Below are 17,678 nucleotides of genomic sequence, written 5' to 3' on the forward strand. Positions count from 1 at the left end.
GCCCAAAGGCATACATAGTTAAATATACAGATAGAGGCCGGTTTCCGCTATATACATCGACAGTGCTCTACCTTGATAAATAAAAAAGATGCCTTTCTTTTGCAACCTATCCTTGACAACTTCGCTGCATATTTTGCTGGAGGGCAAACGTGAGCGAATCAAAGGCGTAACGATAGGCACCTTCCCTTGAATTGAGTTCTGGGAACAGCTAGCCCTAGGCCAAGGAACCTCCTCTCGGTATGGAACAAACGGTATTAGTTTTCTAATGCTAAGTCCATGCCTCCCGCAATGAAAGAGGTCGCACTAACCACTACAGCACTGCCTTGCAGCTTTATGAATTCGCCAAAGTAGCTATGTTTGTCCACAAAATTCAAAAAAGATCCCTTCCACAAAAGATCCCTTGCCCCTCCCACTTTTCTCGCATTGAACAGTAAAATCTTTTACCCGAACAAAAGAAGAGGACGAGAAGGAAGAGGTTCGCACGTCAACGTTTACTCTCTCTCATTCTCTCTCATCCTGTGTCCGGGAACTACCTAAAATTTCGCAGCTGCTCTCAAAGAAAGAAAAGGAAGTAATGTAGGGACGGATTGCCGTTAATACGATAACCTGTGTAACGAATCACAACAAGTTCGGGGAGCTTTGGGGGAGAGGGGGGTAGCAGTCGTTATCTCGACCACGAGTCACAAAAAAAAAATGGTAGAATGGTAGAAGAACGCCTTTTTTCGTGTTCCTTGACCTTCATACATTAATAAATACACACTCATATGGGAACAAATGAATGAAAAAAGAATGCAGCTTAACCATGTTATCCGCAAGGTGGCAGCGCATTTCAGGTCAGATACCAGGCGAACTGCTCAGTACACCATACAAGTGAATGGCATATTTTCTTCTAAAATATTGTTATGCCTAAAAAACGAGAACTCGTGAGAATCTTCAATATTTATTCGTTGCGAACAAGATGCCTGTAGTTTTTTTTTTTTTTTCTAAACGTCAGCTTTCATTATAAAAATTCTTTTCACGCTTCGCCTGGCGCTGCTGCGTTTTTTTTAAAGAAAATATACGCGAGAGACAGTAGAAGATTCCACACTGAAGCTATTTAAATATGCCACAAAAACATTTTAAAAAGTTCAACACAGCAGGCAAGTGTACAAAACGGTCATCTCCGAGAAGTATAGCAGGGTGGATATGCGTGTGTTTGTATAGGTGGCTGAAACATTTTCCTCTCTGCGTAACAGTAAGGGGTCATGTGATCAGGTTGTGCATGACTGTTAATGGTTCTTGACATTTTTCACATGTTGTCTGTAACACTTTTGGAAGAACCTGTGTACCGCAAAACACGCAAAGCTGGCAGGTTGCCTCGGTTGCGCAGTGGTTACTGCGTTCGGCTGTAGGCCAGAAAGACGCGGGTTCAATGTCGGGATTTGGATGGAGGCGAAATAACAGATGCACTTCTGCTATGCGATCGCAGCCACCCTTGACATGCCACTGTTTTTGGCATCTTTTTTTCTAAATGGTGTAATATCACGAATACACTCCCTTCCAACGCCCTTGTTTAATTAAACGAGGGTGAAGGGCATATCTTCGCAAATTACACCGCAAAATAATTATCGAAGCTTGCACTAAGCTGAGCAAGGCTTGAAACGGTGAAACTGGACGATTCTGAAGACTGGTTGTTTCTTGGCCTTAGCCAGGTGATGCAGGTTGTTTCGACATTGCTCCTAGGTCAATGCTTGGCCTTAGTGAGATTGTGATAGGTCGTTTCGACGTTGATTCTCCGCCCAGAGAGGTTTAAACCACAGACATTCAAAGGCACGAACGGGCACGTCGTCGTTGGCGTAGGCTTTCCGTCGCTTCAGAGTCTACTCGCAGCCGCAGTTGCCTTTCCCGTTCCCATATAGTATTCTCTCGTTGTACGTATTCGGGGTCTTCGGCTCGCTGCCGTGGCTTCGCCGTCATTTATGGTGCAATCATCTGCACATCATACGTAACTTTCATTATGTATTCCTCCGGGTTCGAGCAATGCGTCAAGGAAAAGGCCGAGAGACGGACGACACGAGCGCTGACTCTCAACCGCGCTGCACGTTTACCCGAAGATATTCATCTACCAACTCACCCAGATCGCCGTGTTAGTTCGATATAGCTTGCTCAGTCATATGAATAGAAATGTACTATTCACTAGACCGCCATTAAAGCGGAGCCAACACTGCAACCAAAGACGTTAATCTGATATGATGCCTGTATCATAGGAGTACATATGTATTGTTTATTGTTTTCTTGCAAAATTAGACAGCCCGCACCAAAACCAGAATGGACGTTGCACCGTCATTACGCCTGCATAGGCTCTTTTTCCAAACCACTTTATAGACCTGGCGTGGCTCTTTGGTGGAATACCAGATTGCCACGCCGAATGCTTGGGTTCAATTCCTGTGGGATCCTAATTTTTATTCTTTCTATTCGTCGGGTCAACGCTACCGTTGTCAGATTTACTTAACGCTCTCGCATTTAAATTACCAATGTCTGCTCTCGCCGTTTCGGGGCAGATATAAACTGTCAATCACCTATGGCGCATACCCGTACACCTCGGCGCGTGGTAAACGGGTATGTGCGCACGTGTCTGGAGGAAAGGGTTTGACGACGTACGCGACGGCATTTGCACGTTATTCAGGACCCGACAGTCATATTCGTCAAATGCTATTATCCTCCCATGCCAATTTCGGTCTACGCCAAGTTAAGGAGGCGATCATGACAGCACCCAGACGTAGGCGGCTATAATACGTAGACAGAAATGCTCAAGTGCCGAATGTTCGCTAAATGTTATTAGGGGCGAAGCTCCTTAAGGCGGCACCCGTTCGTCCCTCGTCGTGCTCGTAGTAGTGAGTAACAAGTCTTACCCTTTGACCTCCAAGGTGGTGCCGGTGGGAGATTTCTCCTGTGCGTTGTTGAACAATAAAAAATTCGCAGCGTGCGCGTTAACTAAAAGCCGAATTCTTCTGTCTCTGTAGAAGTGTAAGTGTTAGCTAAAAGCCGACTTCTTCTGTCTCTCATTCCCATTAGCAGCCATTGTTTACCTCCAAGGTAGTGCCTGGTGAGATTTCTCCTGTGCGTGATTAAACAATAAAAAATTTGTTCAAAACGCCGTTGATTGATGAAATAAACCAACGAAAGACGCCAGATGTTTTGTAAAAACAAAACGAAAGAACGCCAGATGTTTCTAAAGCAAAACGAAAAAGACGCCAGCTGCTTAACGAAAGACGCAAGGTGTTTTCTAAAGCAATGGTTTTCTAAACAATGAAAATTCACAGCGTACATGTAAAATTAAAGTGAGCTGCAAGTCGTCATAACTCATCGAACCTTTAGTTTAAACGCGCCCGATCTCACGTCGGTGATGATGTACTGGGCAGAATTCACGGAAGATTCACGGTTTACCGATGAACCTCCGCAGCTTCGCCCACTCATCATCATTCACTCCGTGGATATGCTGTGATTTTTGAAGGAATGAGAGTAATGTATTCTTTAAGAAAGCACAACATTGATCTTTTGCTTGCCGTTATACTTTTTAAAGTTGCCTAGTTATCGAAATGCCGGATTGTGTTTACTGTGTAACATGGACAGATTCCTTAGCGATGTACCTGTTTCACACAGTGTTGTCGGTAACGCGTTACAAGTAACGGCGTTTCCGGTAACGCGTTACTTTTTTCAGTAACTTAGTAACGTACTCGTTACTATTTCGGAACTGTAACGGGTAACGTACTTACGTTAACATTTTTCGATAAAGTGAGGTGTCACGTTACTCGTTACTTTTTCATCCTGTAGGTGCCTTTTTCCCAGAGCTCGCCACGACGAATTATTTTGTCGCAGCCTCGGAATGCTGTCCGCCTGCCAGGCACTAACAAAAAAGTGCAGGCGGAACCACTTTTGTTTGTGGAAAATGTGGGGACCAATTCCTAAGACGCGCCGACTAACTTTGGAAAAAGTTGGGCCATCGCCACACAAAGCTTGAAAAAAGCCGCGGAATCCGCCATGAGAAACTGTACGGACATGTTTTTCGTGGAAGTGGATTGTAGCAGGTGGATTGCTGGCACCTGCGCCTTTTCGTCCCCAAGAGACAGGCCGCCCGAAGAAAAAAGCGCGAGGGCTGGTTTACTCCATACCATGTGCTGATCGTGAGGCTTAGTACGCGGGGGAAACAAAGAACTTTCCCGAGAGGCAACATAAATAGGACGTTCGCAAGTCCGAGAGAGAGAGAGAATAAGAATAAAAGAAAGGCGGGGAGGTTAACCAGGGCTGAGCCCGGTAGGCTACCCTGCATTGGGGAAGGGGGGAAGGGGAAGGAAAGATAGAGAGGAGGATAGAAAAGTCACTCTTTCAGCCGGCGTAAGAGTTCTGCGTTTGACATCACAAACGGCGAATCAGCCCGGTGTCCTTCAGAAAACGCAATAGCGCTTTCGTTGCCTTTCGGAACTGTGATGAGCAGCCCCATGGTCCTAATATTTTCGCGACAGTGAAAGCGCTTCCGTCCATTTGATTTAGTGCAGTGCTGAGGTGAAGCCTCTCGGTTGCGCATGTCGGGCAGTAACACAGAAGGTGCTCAATCGTTGCACTCGGCGTTGTCCGGGTGACAAAGGAGTACACTCGGTGGGCACAGCGTGGTGAAAGACGAGCGCATCGAATTTAACAAGTCCCGCGTCGTTGACTTAGAAGCCAATTACTATAAGCGGCTTTTTGTGGAATCCTGACCCATCCATGCGACAGCCGGTAACGTCAACCGGTCTACAGGTGCTCTGCCGATCGAGAGTCTGCCTCAACGGAGTTCTGCACATCATGGAGAATAGGCGTGACCCCACGGCAGGAAGAAGACCCTCAAAAAGAAAACGAGTGGGACGCGAAACGTCTTACTTTTTCTTCGCTCTGTTTCAACCAAAACCTCATGAATACCGCTGTCACACGAACAGCTTCAATCGCGGTTAAGCTAACTACGGTTACGGCTAACCACGGTTTAGCTACACGGCAGGTGGTTATCGCAAACGGGTGACTCAACGAGAGATCGTCACGGATCCCAAAATGGATGTTTTAGATTTAATTGAGTATTTTGTATTTTATGCACATGTCACCCAGTAGCCTGAAGAGGAACCCAGTTTTCTTATTACCTGCAAAATTTACGAGCAAAAAATAGCGAACATATTCAATACAGAGGCACCGATTTTATTACCTGTCGTTCTCGAACGCCTACAGTCATGAAAAACGCAAATATTACCGTTACAAAGACATTTTGTGTATGACATGTATGCGCAACAAAGAGTAAAGTAACATTGTTTGGAACTTGTATAGCGAAGGAAACTATTTTTGAAAAGTGTCTAAATATGCGACATTTTAGAGGTGCTACAACGTTGATAAGGCTTTTCAACTTTGTTTTGAAACTGAATATTGCTTCTTTCTATCTGCAGCTACAGTTAAGTTTCTCGGTATTGAACTCCTCAGCGAACGAGGCTGATCTTAAACACTCTATACAGGTTAACAGGTTATATAGGTTAAAGTGAGAAAAAATGTATTTTCACAGATATTTTTTTCTGTGACTAGGCCATTAAATCATTCTTATATTACTACAAAATTTGCGCACCTATTTCGCTAGTAGAAGCACGCCGTCAGAATTACTGTAAACTTTATTGAAAGTTCAGTGATGCTTTCTTTGCGGATAGTTTTAATAAATGAATCTCATAGTGTGTATAATGTCACATTGAGAAAAATGGCTTCACCATGTGGCAGAGTGAGAAGCCATCACATGCAATTCTACAGGCAACTTTAAGCCACTATAACGTAGCTAAAGTCCACTGCATTTGTGCAAATAATTCTCGTTAAAGCAGCATTTTGGGTATACTCGTTGTTTGGGTTCCAAATTTTATGTGAAACGTAAGTTTGAGATTTAAAAAAATTCCTATTGCGGGTTCCTGCAGCAAAGCCACATTGTTTAAAATTTATGACTGCGGAGTAACGGCAGAGGTAACGTCCATTACTTTTTTTCGGTAACGGTAACACGTTACATTATTTTGTAGGTAACGTAGGGCGGTAACGCGTTCCTTTTTTTATAGTGTAACGAGTAACGTATTTAGTTACTTTTTTTCAGTAACGCCTACAACACTGGTTTCACATACCTAACCATTTACGCACGGGCGTAAATGATCGTGCAAGCCAAAAAAAAAAAAAAACTGAATTTTCATGAGAACAGCATTGAATCTATATTGACGTAGACAATAATAAATCACTGCTGGGGAAAAATTGTAATACACCAAATAACGCGTCACCAGGCGTTGGTATTGACACCTTTGTGACTTTTCGTGAAGACACAATAAAAACCTCGTTCATTTTAAGCTGGCGTTATTCAGCGAGAAAAATACCGCTCCAGATAGTCGATGCTAATTCAGTGATTCTCTGCATAGGCATATTCTACTAACACTGCGAACACACGAACTTTAGATGTCAAGTTTAATGCGTAATAATTTTCTTCCGAATGGTGTAATCGTCGCTGCTTAGCTGCATTGAAGAGTGTATGCATGGGTATGTTGGTAATATATGCAAGCAACAATTTTTTTGTGCAACAATCAACGCACATCTTATCAGAGGGCTGTGGTGGCGCGGTCCTCCGAGAAACACACTTGCATCGTTTTTATTAAGCCTTCCCGCAAGGCGGACTGATGTGTTGACAAAAATTATGTGCACAGGGTGGCGATGCATTCATGCTTATTCTCCAAGAATTACAAATCAGTAGTTTTTTTTTTCAGGTTCGGAAATAAATAATTTCGTAAATTTGGCGTTACATTGTTAAGCATTATCGGTCCAAATAATGAGTAAAAGATACCACGCAAGGCGTTTTGAACAGCGTAACGAAAACATTGATCGGACAAGACTTACGCTCCGACTGCATAAAAAACAGTTAAGATAAAAACTAGATAACATTCAGATATTCTTCGTAGGGCCCTTCAACTTCGACGCGGTTCGGAATATTGATGCCCAAACGTTCGCGAAGCCTGACTTCCTCGGTTGGAGGAAATGGTTTTCGCTGAATTTTTATTGTTAAACGGGAGCAATGAAAACGTTATCTTGAAAACCTTAGAACTGTTTGCTACAAACTCGGTTTGCGGGAAAGAAGGAAAGGCACGAGACGCAAGGGGGAGAGGGTGAACGATGCACAAGTGGAAAGCGAAAGGGGGAGGTGGGAGTTTAGAATACAAAAGCCATTGTGAGACGTTCTCTAACACCCAGGGTGGGTATATAAAAAGACGACGACTTGCCGGATTGTCACTCGACTTGCCACTTCTCAAGGTGTTCAGCATGGCTTCTCGCCTCGTGAACGAGCTCCTTCTCCGCCTTCGCCAACGGCAGCTACAGCCAATGATCATGCCACTGACAGCGGCCTTCGTGCTGGAGGCCTGCATGAGCCGCGGTGTCACGGAGCGCGTCGAACTTCTGGACATGGCCTGCGATGCCGTAGAGTACGGGGCGGCCGTGTTCACGGAGTATGACGAAGATGGAGACGGGTGGATAAGGGACAGCGACTTGCAGGCAGCTCTGGAAACGTGCGGATTCACAGTCCGAGGGGAATACTTGACACGTCTGCGCGTGACATATTCCCATTACGGCTGTGTTTCTTACGACGGTTTCCTCAAAGCCTGCGCGTGCATCGCGAAACGTCACCGGTGAAGTCTCCTGTCCGCCGCACCTTAACGCTTCTGAAAAGGCCCTTTTCAGGGCCACCCAAATGTTGCATTGGCTGAGTCCGCCACTGGCGATCACGCTTCGTGTTACCCTCATAACTTTCTCCTTATAATATACCTAGCTGCATTCAAGCGCGCAGCCAGGAATTTTTTTTTTTTTTGGGGGGGGGGGGGGGAGCAGGGGCACTTGCTGAAAGCCCTGACTATTTGAGAAAAACGCCTATTTTATTATTTATTTTCGGCCAAACACCATCTGTCAGAAAAATTTCGGGAGGGGGGCACCCCCCCCCCTGAAATCCGGTTTCGAGGCTAATTTTCGAAAGTGCGTGTCGTTGCTGAGTTGTCTGATAGCTTCGTTTTTATACATTGCAACGAGGACTCGTCGCCAGGGCCCAGGAGGCGATCCCGGCCAGAGGATTCCTGGGCTGAGGGACCCTCCCACCTAGGGTACCCCGAGCTTACGAGCTCGGGAACACCGTTTCGGAAAATTAAAAGTTTATTTCATCATCATCATCTATAGGCCAGATTACTATACTACCACCGTTGTCCGCAAGAAATTACCCGCAAGATACTCTAAACAAGGTCTACAACGGAGCATGTCAACTAGATAGGAAATCATCACTAGCTCAAAGGGGCCCCGTAGCACAGCCCAACCAGCCGCCAGCATTCATAACCAAATACTCAAATGCGCTACCAAACATAAATAATATCGTCCGTAACTATTGCCCAATATTGGCAAGCAACGAGCGCCTTGAAAAGCGTTTCCCGGAGTACCAAATGTCGTGTATCACCGCAATAGGAATTTTAAGGACATGTTAGTGCATGGAAAAGTAAACCCTCATTCTACTGCCCACAAACACCTTGCTCACGTCCAAAATGTAAGACTTGTAAACACCTTCAAGATGACGTTATAGTTAAAAGCACCGGAAGTGATTACGTCCATCATATAAAATCTAGTTTTACCTGCATTAGTTCAAACATTATCTACATGATCGAAAGTTCCTATTGTCAAAAGCGGTACATTGGCGAAACGGGACAACCTGTTAATGTTAGATTAAACGGGCATCGTGCGGACACGGCGAAGAAGTTACCCAAAGCAGTGGCACAGCATTTTAATGCAGCAGGTCACACTTTCGAAGATCACAAACTTTACATACATCAGTCAAACTTCCTGCCCCCAAGGGACAGAAAATATACAGTCATACCTTATTCACAAGTTCAATACGCTCCAGCAAGCAGGTATTAACGTTTCTAAGGGGGCTCTTGAATCGATTCGGTATGGTACATACACAACGAAAACCAACGAGAGTTAAGCCCTTCTTCTAGGAATTTCGAACCTACTATTGTTAATATACCACGTGTTTCCACTCACAATCATTCAGCGAAACGTACACCCTCCCCTCTCCCGCCCCCCTCACTTTTTTTCCTTTTTTCCCGCCTTCCTTATGACTGACACAGTTCGCCACGGCGGCCTCTCCCCCCCCCCTCCTTCCGCTCCCCCACTCTGGAGAGGACACGAAAAACGTCTGTTCGAGCACCCACCCCCTGTTTACGGATTTTTGCATCGTCTTGTAGGCAAGTTTTATAACAGAAACCAATGCTTATCTTCCAGAAAATGCACACATTACATAGGCAATGTCAGAAAAGCGCTATGTTTATTGCGAAATAAATATAAAGTTATAAATAAGCACAAATGACAGCATTAATGCCCATACGTATGCTCTTAACCAGCGGCGCCTTTTACTGGGTAAAATTCGCAAGTATATTTTTTTGTGGCTTAGTATCGCGCATGCTTTACGCTGTCTTCTTCCCGAAGTGCACACGCAGCACACGTGCGGGCAATGTTCTGCCTAAATTGTGTACACATGTGCTCGACGTTACGTTGTACTAACACAAAATAAAACGTTCGATAAATCAGCTGGCCGTTTGCTATATAATTACGTGGTTGCGATGGTGAGAAATGCAGTGATCAAGCTTGTGGCGACAGAAGTATTTTTGGGCGAGCCTGTGCACCGGAACAAAATGCAACGCTCACAGCACAATGACGAGCGCTTCGGTGGCGCAGTGGTTACAGCGCTCGTCTGTCGACCCCAAAGACGCGGGTTCGATACCGGCATTTCGACGGAGGCGAAACACTAGAGGTCCATGTGCTGTGCAATGCAGCGAACGTTGAAGAGGTGGTCGAAAATAGCCAGAAACCGCCACTACAATTCCGTAACATGCCGCAAAGAGTGAAGTGACGATGATTACCCCCTTCACACAGCGTAACTTTTGTCATTTTTTCCAAGTGAACTATTATAACGAATACACTGCAAAAATTATGATGTTGCCCATAAAAAATTCCTAGAAAAGCTGAACAGATCGAATAGAGGGCCGCTATCATTAGCAAAAGTTTTGGGTCCATGGCCAACAGAAACCTTTCAAAACATTGCTGCATGCTCCCTAGTACAGTTTTTAGAAGAGTCGGAAATATTAAAAAGATACTGATTCACATTTGTAATTATTCTTCACATTGAGATACTTCTGCTCACATGTTTCGCGTTGCCTCTTGTGATTCAAGACAGCTGTGTTTAAAGTGCGGGCAAGGTCCCAGTGACTGTTGTGTGATCGCAATATACAAAGGACTGTGAGATGAACTCTTCGGCAAAGTGCGAACGTTTCCTGTGTATCTTGTGTGTGAACATTGTTGTCGACACGTGGACATTAGGCATGACGTGAGAACATTCCTTCTAATAGGACATTAGGGAGTTTTAGCTTGAACGTCTAGCTTCTTTACGTTACCGTGTTACCGGATACCGGATGGAATCTGCGCATGCGCGAACCTTTACGGAACGTAAACATTTGAGCAACGTAAACTACTCGCCGGATAGGCTTTACGTTCACGGCCCTATCTCGCAAATCCACCTTTGTTCGTGGCTACTCGCGATATCCCCTTTGCGGAGACTCCAGCCGCCGAGTCAAAATAAGCCGAAGTGCGAGCGCCACTTACGATAACCTTATTTCAGCCTGATTACCGAGGCTAGAGCGACCTAGAATACCGAATCCGCAAACGTGAGAGGCCTAAAGACGCTGACAGGCTAGATAGGTGGCGCCATCTAGCGGGGCCAAGGTGTACCAAGCAAGCACAAAATTGTTATTTCAGAAACATCGGGCATTCTACTTCCAATGTAAATGCCTTGCAGCGGCATGATTACAAATGAGTTGCCTTGTTAATCATTTTTCCTCTCAAGTACACTAAGCGAAAACAAACGTGTCCATGATTGTGGTTGCGCGAAGCGTCACAAGATATCGACACCATCGCCCGGTATTGCTACACCCCTTCGCTTACTCCAAGCGCTAAACACCTCTCTTATGATTTTGCCGCAGTGTAATTCAATATTATCGAAATTAAATGTAGTTTAAATGCAGTTAGCATCACCATTTAGTGGTTTGCGCAAACGTAAAAGTTTATGTTTGGGCAGCTAAAAACCTTTACTAAAACTCTAGTTCCGGTAAAACGGTAAACGAAATGCGGTAACGGTAACGTAAAGAAGTACACGTTCAAGATAAAACACCCTATTGCCGTGATTGAATTTTACAATACTCTACTTTTATTTACAAGTTCGTGACGCAAATTGATAAGCCAGGGAAGCAGAGTAGCCGGAGCCATGTATAGGCACCAACCTCTCCTTAAACACATTCGATATAAAAATACGCCCTTCCCAGACCCTTATCTCCTTAAGGGGTGGGTGAACGTTAAATTTTGGAAAATTACACCCAAGAAATTGTTAGGGTGTAAGGACGGTTCGACGATTGTTACACCATTTATTTTGTTAAGAAGCATCGATACGTATCATATGCCAGTGGATGCAGTGAAGACGAGCCCGCATGGCAACTTTCCCGTGAAATGACCGATGTTTCGGCTTCTTCTTCATTTAACTGATCATTTGCCGATATATACCACGCCGTATACCACATTAAATATACCACACCACTATTTCCATTATACACCGCGTGTTCAAAAGGTTAGGTTAGGAGGGAGCGTTGTCCAATGCGAAAGAAAGAATAGCAGTAGGTAAGGCACGCCCACGCCAACTTTCGCTTGCCTCATTTCATCGACAGGGGAAGGGCTCCTGCAATTTTCGGGAACCTCTCCTTTACGTTGTGTTGCGAGGAATTACGGGGAATGCTTCGAACTTTCCAGGAATATGAAGTCGAAAGCTGAGTTGGACACATAGCAATGTGAAATAAAGCGTCAGACAGTACATTCTTTGCAGCGCCATGGCCGCCAAACGCGAGTCACATATTATTTAACAACCATACTGCGCTGCTGCTCTCGCGCATTAGGCGCGCTCATTTAATTTTTTTCACAGTTGCCTACAAAGAAATAACAAAGCATTATTGATTCGAAAGAGACCGCTATCCTCCCGCTGTACACACACTTAACAGGCAGAAAGACGGTGGGCTGGCTTGGCGCCTCCTTCAAACAAACTTTAAAAAATCTAACGGTATTGTATACGCCTTTATGTTACAACTATTTGAAGGAACAGTTGTCAAGCATTGATTACTTAGACGTTCTGCTGGATTACTGGGATCTTCTGCCAGATTTTTTTTATGTATACCAACTTTTTGCAAAAGAAAACCAAGCAGAAGCCAGAGCGACAACACCCACCGCCCTTCTTCCCCATGTACACACACAAAAAAGCTGATGTTTCAGCCTAATCTCGGCTGGGTTCACAGTTAGGCAAATATTGAAGCACTTGACTTCCACCTGACTAACAGGCGAAATACTGACGGGATATTTTCGTTTACATGCCACATGTACATTATACGTCTCAATTCTTCATTCTTTCAAATACTCGAATGCAAATTTTCAGATAATACTCATCATTGATCTTAAAAGAATTTCATTTCTCACCTTGCGATAAACGATACTTGCTTCTCTATGTATCAAATATATCGTGTTACGTCTACAGATTCTTGTAAACACTAACCAACCACAGCAAACAAAAACGAAAAAAGAAAGAAAAACTGCCTTGTGTATTTCTTCTATGTCTGTTGTGACTTCTAATAGAGATATGGAATTGCTGAATGTATGGTGGCTCATATTGTTGGGGTTGGCTATTGAATACGTGTTCTCATTTACTCATTGAATTATTTTTGCTTGCTTTCTGGGATTCCTTGAAAACCATTAAGAAGTTTCCGAAAAAAAAGAACAGAACCACTCAATAAGAACTGAAAGTTCACAAGCGTTCAATTGTCAGTTTTGCAAGGGCACATGAAAAAATGCCTCAACCTCCCCGAAGGGAATCGTGAGGAAATGCGAATGCATCTCTTGCGCCGAGAGTACACGGCGTAGTAATTTTAATGGCATAAAGCTGGACACATCGACGCGCTCAAGTGTCTCCCTTTTGGGCGCCTCTTTCAACGAACGCTTCCTACGTGCGTTCGTAATGACTTCAGGGATGTTGCCACCGCCTTCAATGCAGCACAAACGCGTTTAGAACGCGCTGTTTTCAGGCTGTACCAAGACAGCTCAAACGCTACAAACGCGTTTCAAACGCACTGCATTGAGGCGGTGGCGCAGGGAGGAGAGAGAGCGAACGGCGAGAGAAGGAGCGGCGAAGCACTGCACCTACCCTCTCCTACACTCTCTCCACACACGCGGGAGCTCCGCCGAGCTCCCGCGATGCGAGCGCCCTCGCACGCCAGAACGCGCTCCTCCTCTCCACTCAATCTCCGCTACTCCGCCCGCACCACCTGCTCCGGTTGCGAGGGGCGAGGATACGCGCGCGCGCCCGCAGCTGTTGGAAGATTTTTTTTATCTCGGGTTTAGCGTCCCAAAACCACGATATGATTACCAGAGGCGCCGTAGTGGAGGGCTCCGGGAATTTCGACCACCTGGTGTTCTTTAACGTGCACCTAAATCTAAGCACACGGGCCTCAAACATTTTCGGCTCCATCGAAAATGCAGCCGCCGCGGCCGGGATTTGATCCCGCGACCTTCGGGTCAGCAGTCGAGCGCCATAACCACTAAACCACCGTGGCGGGGCAGCTATGGGAGAGGGAGTGAGAGCGGAGAGGCGCGCGGACACCGACCGACGCCTGACATAGCCCGACTAAGAAATGCATTCGCAATTAAAAATGCTGTTGTGCATCATGTTCAGTTGTTAGGCGGAGTTTGTGGTGTCCTGACTTCTTTCTTGTGTCCGTGATTGCACGCCCTGTCTTTTTAGAATGAATAGATTAGAAGGTGAGCTTCCGGTTGGCGATCTCTTATGTTCAAATAATATCTCTGGTTAAGCAGCGGCCCGTCTTTCTTACGAAGAAGCGGCCGCAGTTGAAAGGGACCACCCCACACTTGTACGGCAATCAGTGAATTTCTTGGTGTGTTCTACGAAACAAATTTCCGTCAGCTTCTTGTCTTTTACAGGGTCATTCATCCTCTACAGAGCGGCGCAAATCTTACCTAGCTTATTGGCAAACGTAAAAACAATAGTATCTCCGAGGCTAAAGAGAGTAGGAAATAAATACGGCGTTAATGTGTTTTCACAGCGGCCAGTAACCTAGGTAAGATTTGTGCCGCTGCACTCTAAAAAAGTTTACACCCTTAAGGGTATTTTAATTTGTCGCACGGTCAACACCCTTCTAGGGTATTTAGGAACAATCTAAACACACGGTGTTTAGAAACAGCCCTTATAAAGTTGGGTGTAAGGATGAATTACACCCACTGCAATGGGTGTTTACCAACACCCCTAAAGTACGGGTGTTAGAACAAGCTACACACACGCAAGTGGGGTGTAACACATACAACCACCCGTGAAAAGGTAGGGAGGAGCATATATGGGCCTTCTTCCCTGTCAACCCGCCTGGGGCACAGACATCAGCGGGCATCACGGGATTATTATCTTAGCGGTCTGTCACAGAACAGAGGTGGCCCGTTCTATCGGGCCACTCGTGATTGGTGGAGGCTCGTTTGATGGTCAAGAAGTGAGAATAGGCAAGAACGGTCATAGAACGGTCTCTGGCCCCCTTCCATAGATAGAACGGATACAAAACGGTCTCCGGACGACTTGGACTTGATCGGAACGTAAGCGCTGGAGCCGGAGAATTGAATTTCGATCCAATCTAAGTCGTCTGGAGACTGTTTTGTATCCGTTCTATCGAGAAAACGGGGCCGGAGACCGTTCTATGGCTGTTCGTGTATATTCTCATGTTTTAACCGTCAAACGACCCTCCATCAATCGCGTGCGGCTCGATAGAACGGAACGCCTCCGTTCTGTGACGGAACGGTTCCAAAATATCCCCCCTGGTCCTGTTAGGCGCACCCCAAAATGAATTTTGCCGCTGTAGTTGCCCTTCCGAAGAAAGAAAATATTGGTGCCACCACAGCACTTTTTATGCCTGCATTTATGCAGTTAATAAAATAAGGTGCCGTTGTCTTGAACGAGCAGCTTAACATCAGTGTGTGTTTGGCATCAACTGGAACATACGAGGTTTGTTCAGGTCGTTCTCCTGTTAAGGGTATACTTAAGAAATGTGCAATCCCTAGATGAAAAAGTGGATTGATAAAGTTTCAAAATTCCAGTAGTGCGCACACCATTGTGCCTGTTGTTGTGCATTGTGCCTACATAGCAACAGCATAATGAAATTTTGCATACGCATCTTCAGGGAAATTTAAAGATTATCGCTTTCCATGCAAAGACAACAGAAACATTGGTAATGGAATAAAATGAGTATTTATTAGTTTTTTAAATAGCTAGAAAACTAAAAGCTTGTCATGTAACTTAAAAAAATCCAAAACAACATTCCATGCACTGATTTCACTGACAAGTACTGTCAATTGTGTTAAGCTAAAGGTTCAGTAGCGAAAGATCTCAATTATTATAGCTACTGCAAAAAGTCACAAAGCGCTTTGAGTATAAAATCTGAGTGAAAAAACACAAAGCCGTGTGACCTACGAGAACACATTGAAATCGGCAGAGGCTTGTAACAAAAAGTCACAAGAAAATGAGCAGAAAAATTGAAATGAAGTAGTAGTACCACTATAGTAATCGTTTCTGTATAATCGAAAACAAATAACTACTCGTTACCATATGAAAATATAACTTTTTGGTTTAAACTCGAGTCGATCACAGGTGGTGACATATTTTAAGCAGAAACTAAGGCCTATTTTCTAGGCTTTCTTGAAAATACTCAGAAGCTTTACTACTTGCGACCTCGGTGTCGTTACCCGCTGGCCGAGAAGGAGCCATTCAAGAGCGACGAGAACGTTGAACTCCTTGCGATGGAACTCGATATTCAACAGCCAATGTGCTGCCATGAGTGCAGATACTCCTTCTTCAGCATTGGACACACTGAAGAGCAGTTCTTTGTCCACGTGGAGGAAAAGCTTGCTTGCGTAGAGAAGATTGCGGCCATCGTACACAATGCAAGTTGTTGTTGGAACGCTCTCTCTCTCTGCATGATAAAAAATAAAAAAAATATTGTCCGGAAAGCACTACGCAGACTTCAATGATTTGTTTCAGTACATAACAGTTTCTGTACCATGTAGCATACAAATATAAAGGCTCATAACAGGCCCGTAGCCAGGAAGTTTTTTCGGGGGGGGGGGGGGTGCACTTGCCGGAAACATTGACCTTTTGAGAAAAAAAACTAATTTTTATTATTTATTTTTGTTAAAAACACGTACTCCACCGAAATTTCGGCGGGGACCCGACCCCTAGCCCCCCACCCCTGACTACGGGCCTGGCTCATAAGATGCCCCGTATTTAACTAGAGAGAATTAACAGCTTTTCTACGTGCGACTATCTTAGTACTACTTGTCAAATATAATCAGCATTTTTAAAGCAAAAGGAGCATTTTTAGTGGCAATAAGGATTCCTGCACAGCGATAAAAAGCGTATGAAACAAAACTATGCACAAGGACTTCAATTCTTCAAGGCTGCAACTTGCAGCATTGATGATGAGTGGAGAATTTAAAATATCTGATAAACCATTAGTTTAGTCTTTTACCAGAAAATGTAATTGGAGGTGATGGTAACAACTGCGTTCTATAATGCTTGTACACGTAAAGCTATTTAGTGAAGTTACAACGCCAAAGAGGGGCGAGGCGCATATAACTCCTAAAGGGACACTAAAGGCAAATAACAATTTATGTCAGAGTGAAAGCTCAATGTATGAAAACTTCGAAAACGGCAATATTAACAACAGCAGTGCCCTACTTACCGAGAAATTAAGCTAAATGTATCACATCATGAGCGCCACGAGTGGGATATTTTTGAAGTGATCCCGATGACGTATGAGAGTCTGCCTACAATAAATCACTGGCAATCAAACTAGCCGCAATAAAAAAAAAGAACCTTCCGTGCATCAAAAGACGTAATAAAATGCTGTTTGTTCGTTTCCGTTTGATTCATGGAAAAAAGAACCTCTGTGGCGTTGCCATGGGGAACGGCGCGCGTCGTTCAAAGGTTCCGTTTTCGGTGAATTGCGTTTCGCCCGGCGCCCTGCTTCGCTCACGCGGTCGCGTCTCAGCGGTAGTTTCGGGATCGCGTGCTGCCGCGTGTTTTGCGCGCTCGTGAAAGTCGCTCTGACAGGAAGTTCGACAATATGCCTCATGCAACGACGCCGGCACTACGAGCCCTCAGCAGCATACCGCGTTCATCGGGGCTCAAGCCGCTGAATTGCTGCCCAGCGTCGCAAGCCAATGTCTCGTTGTCAAGTTCTCCGTCCACATCCATTGCGGCGATTGCGGCAAGCTTCGGTGGCTTCTATGGCCGTTGTTGCTTCTGTGGGTCCCGCTACTTTCGCTCTGCTGCTGCTACTAGTGTCTGCGGCCGCGCAGTAAAGGCGGGCAATGTTGGGCACAGCAGCAGTGACGTATGAAAGTCGGATTTCAGGCGGGTGATTTGAAGTGCGCTAACGCGATGCGGACCACTAAAACGTGATTTTATTTCAAAATAAGCATTTCCTTGGCATAAAAGTAGC

Source organism: Rhipicephalus sanguineus, chromosome 7 (assembly GCF_013339695.2).
Source record: "Rhipicephalus sanguineus isolate Rsan-2018 chromosome 7, BIME_Rsan_1.4, whole genome shotgun sequence".
Classification (NCBI taxonomy): Eukaryota; Metazoa; Arthropoda; class Arachnida; order Ixodida; family Ixodidae; genus Rhipicephalus; species Rhipicephalus sanguineus.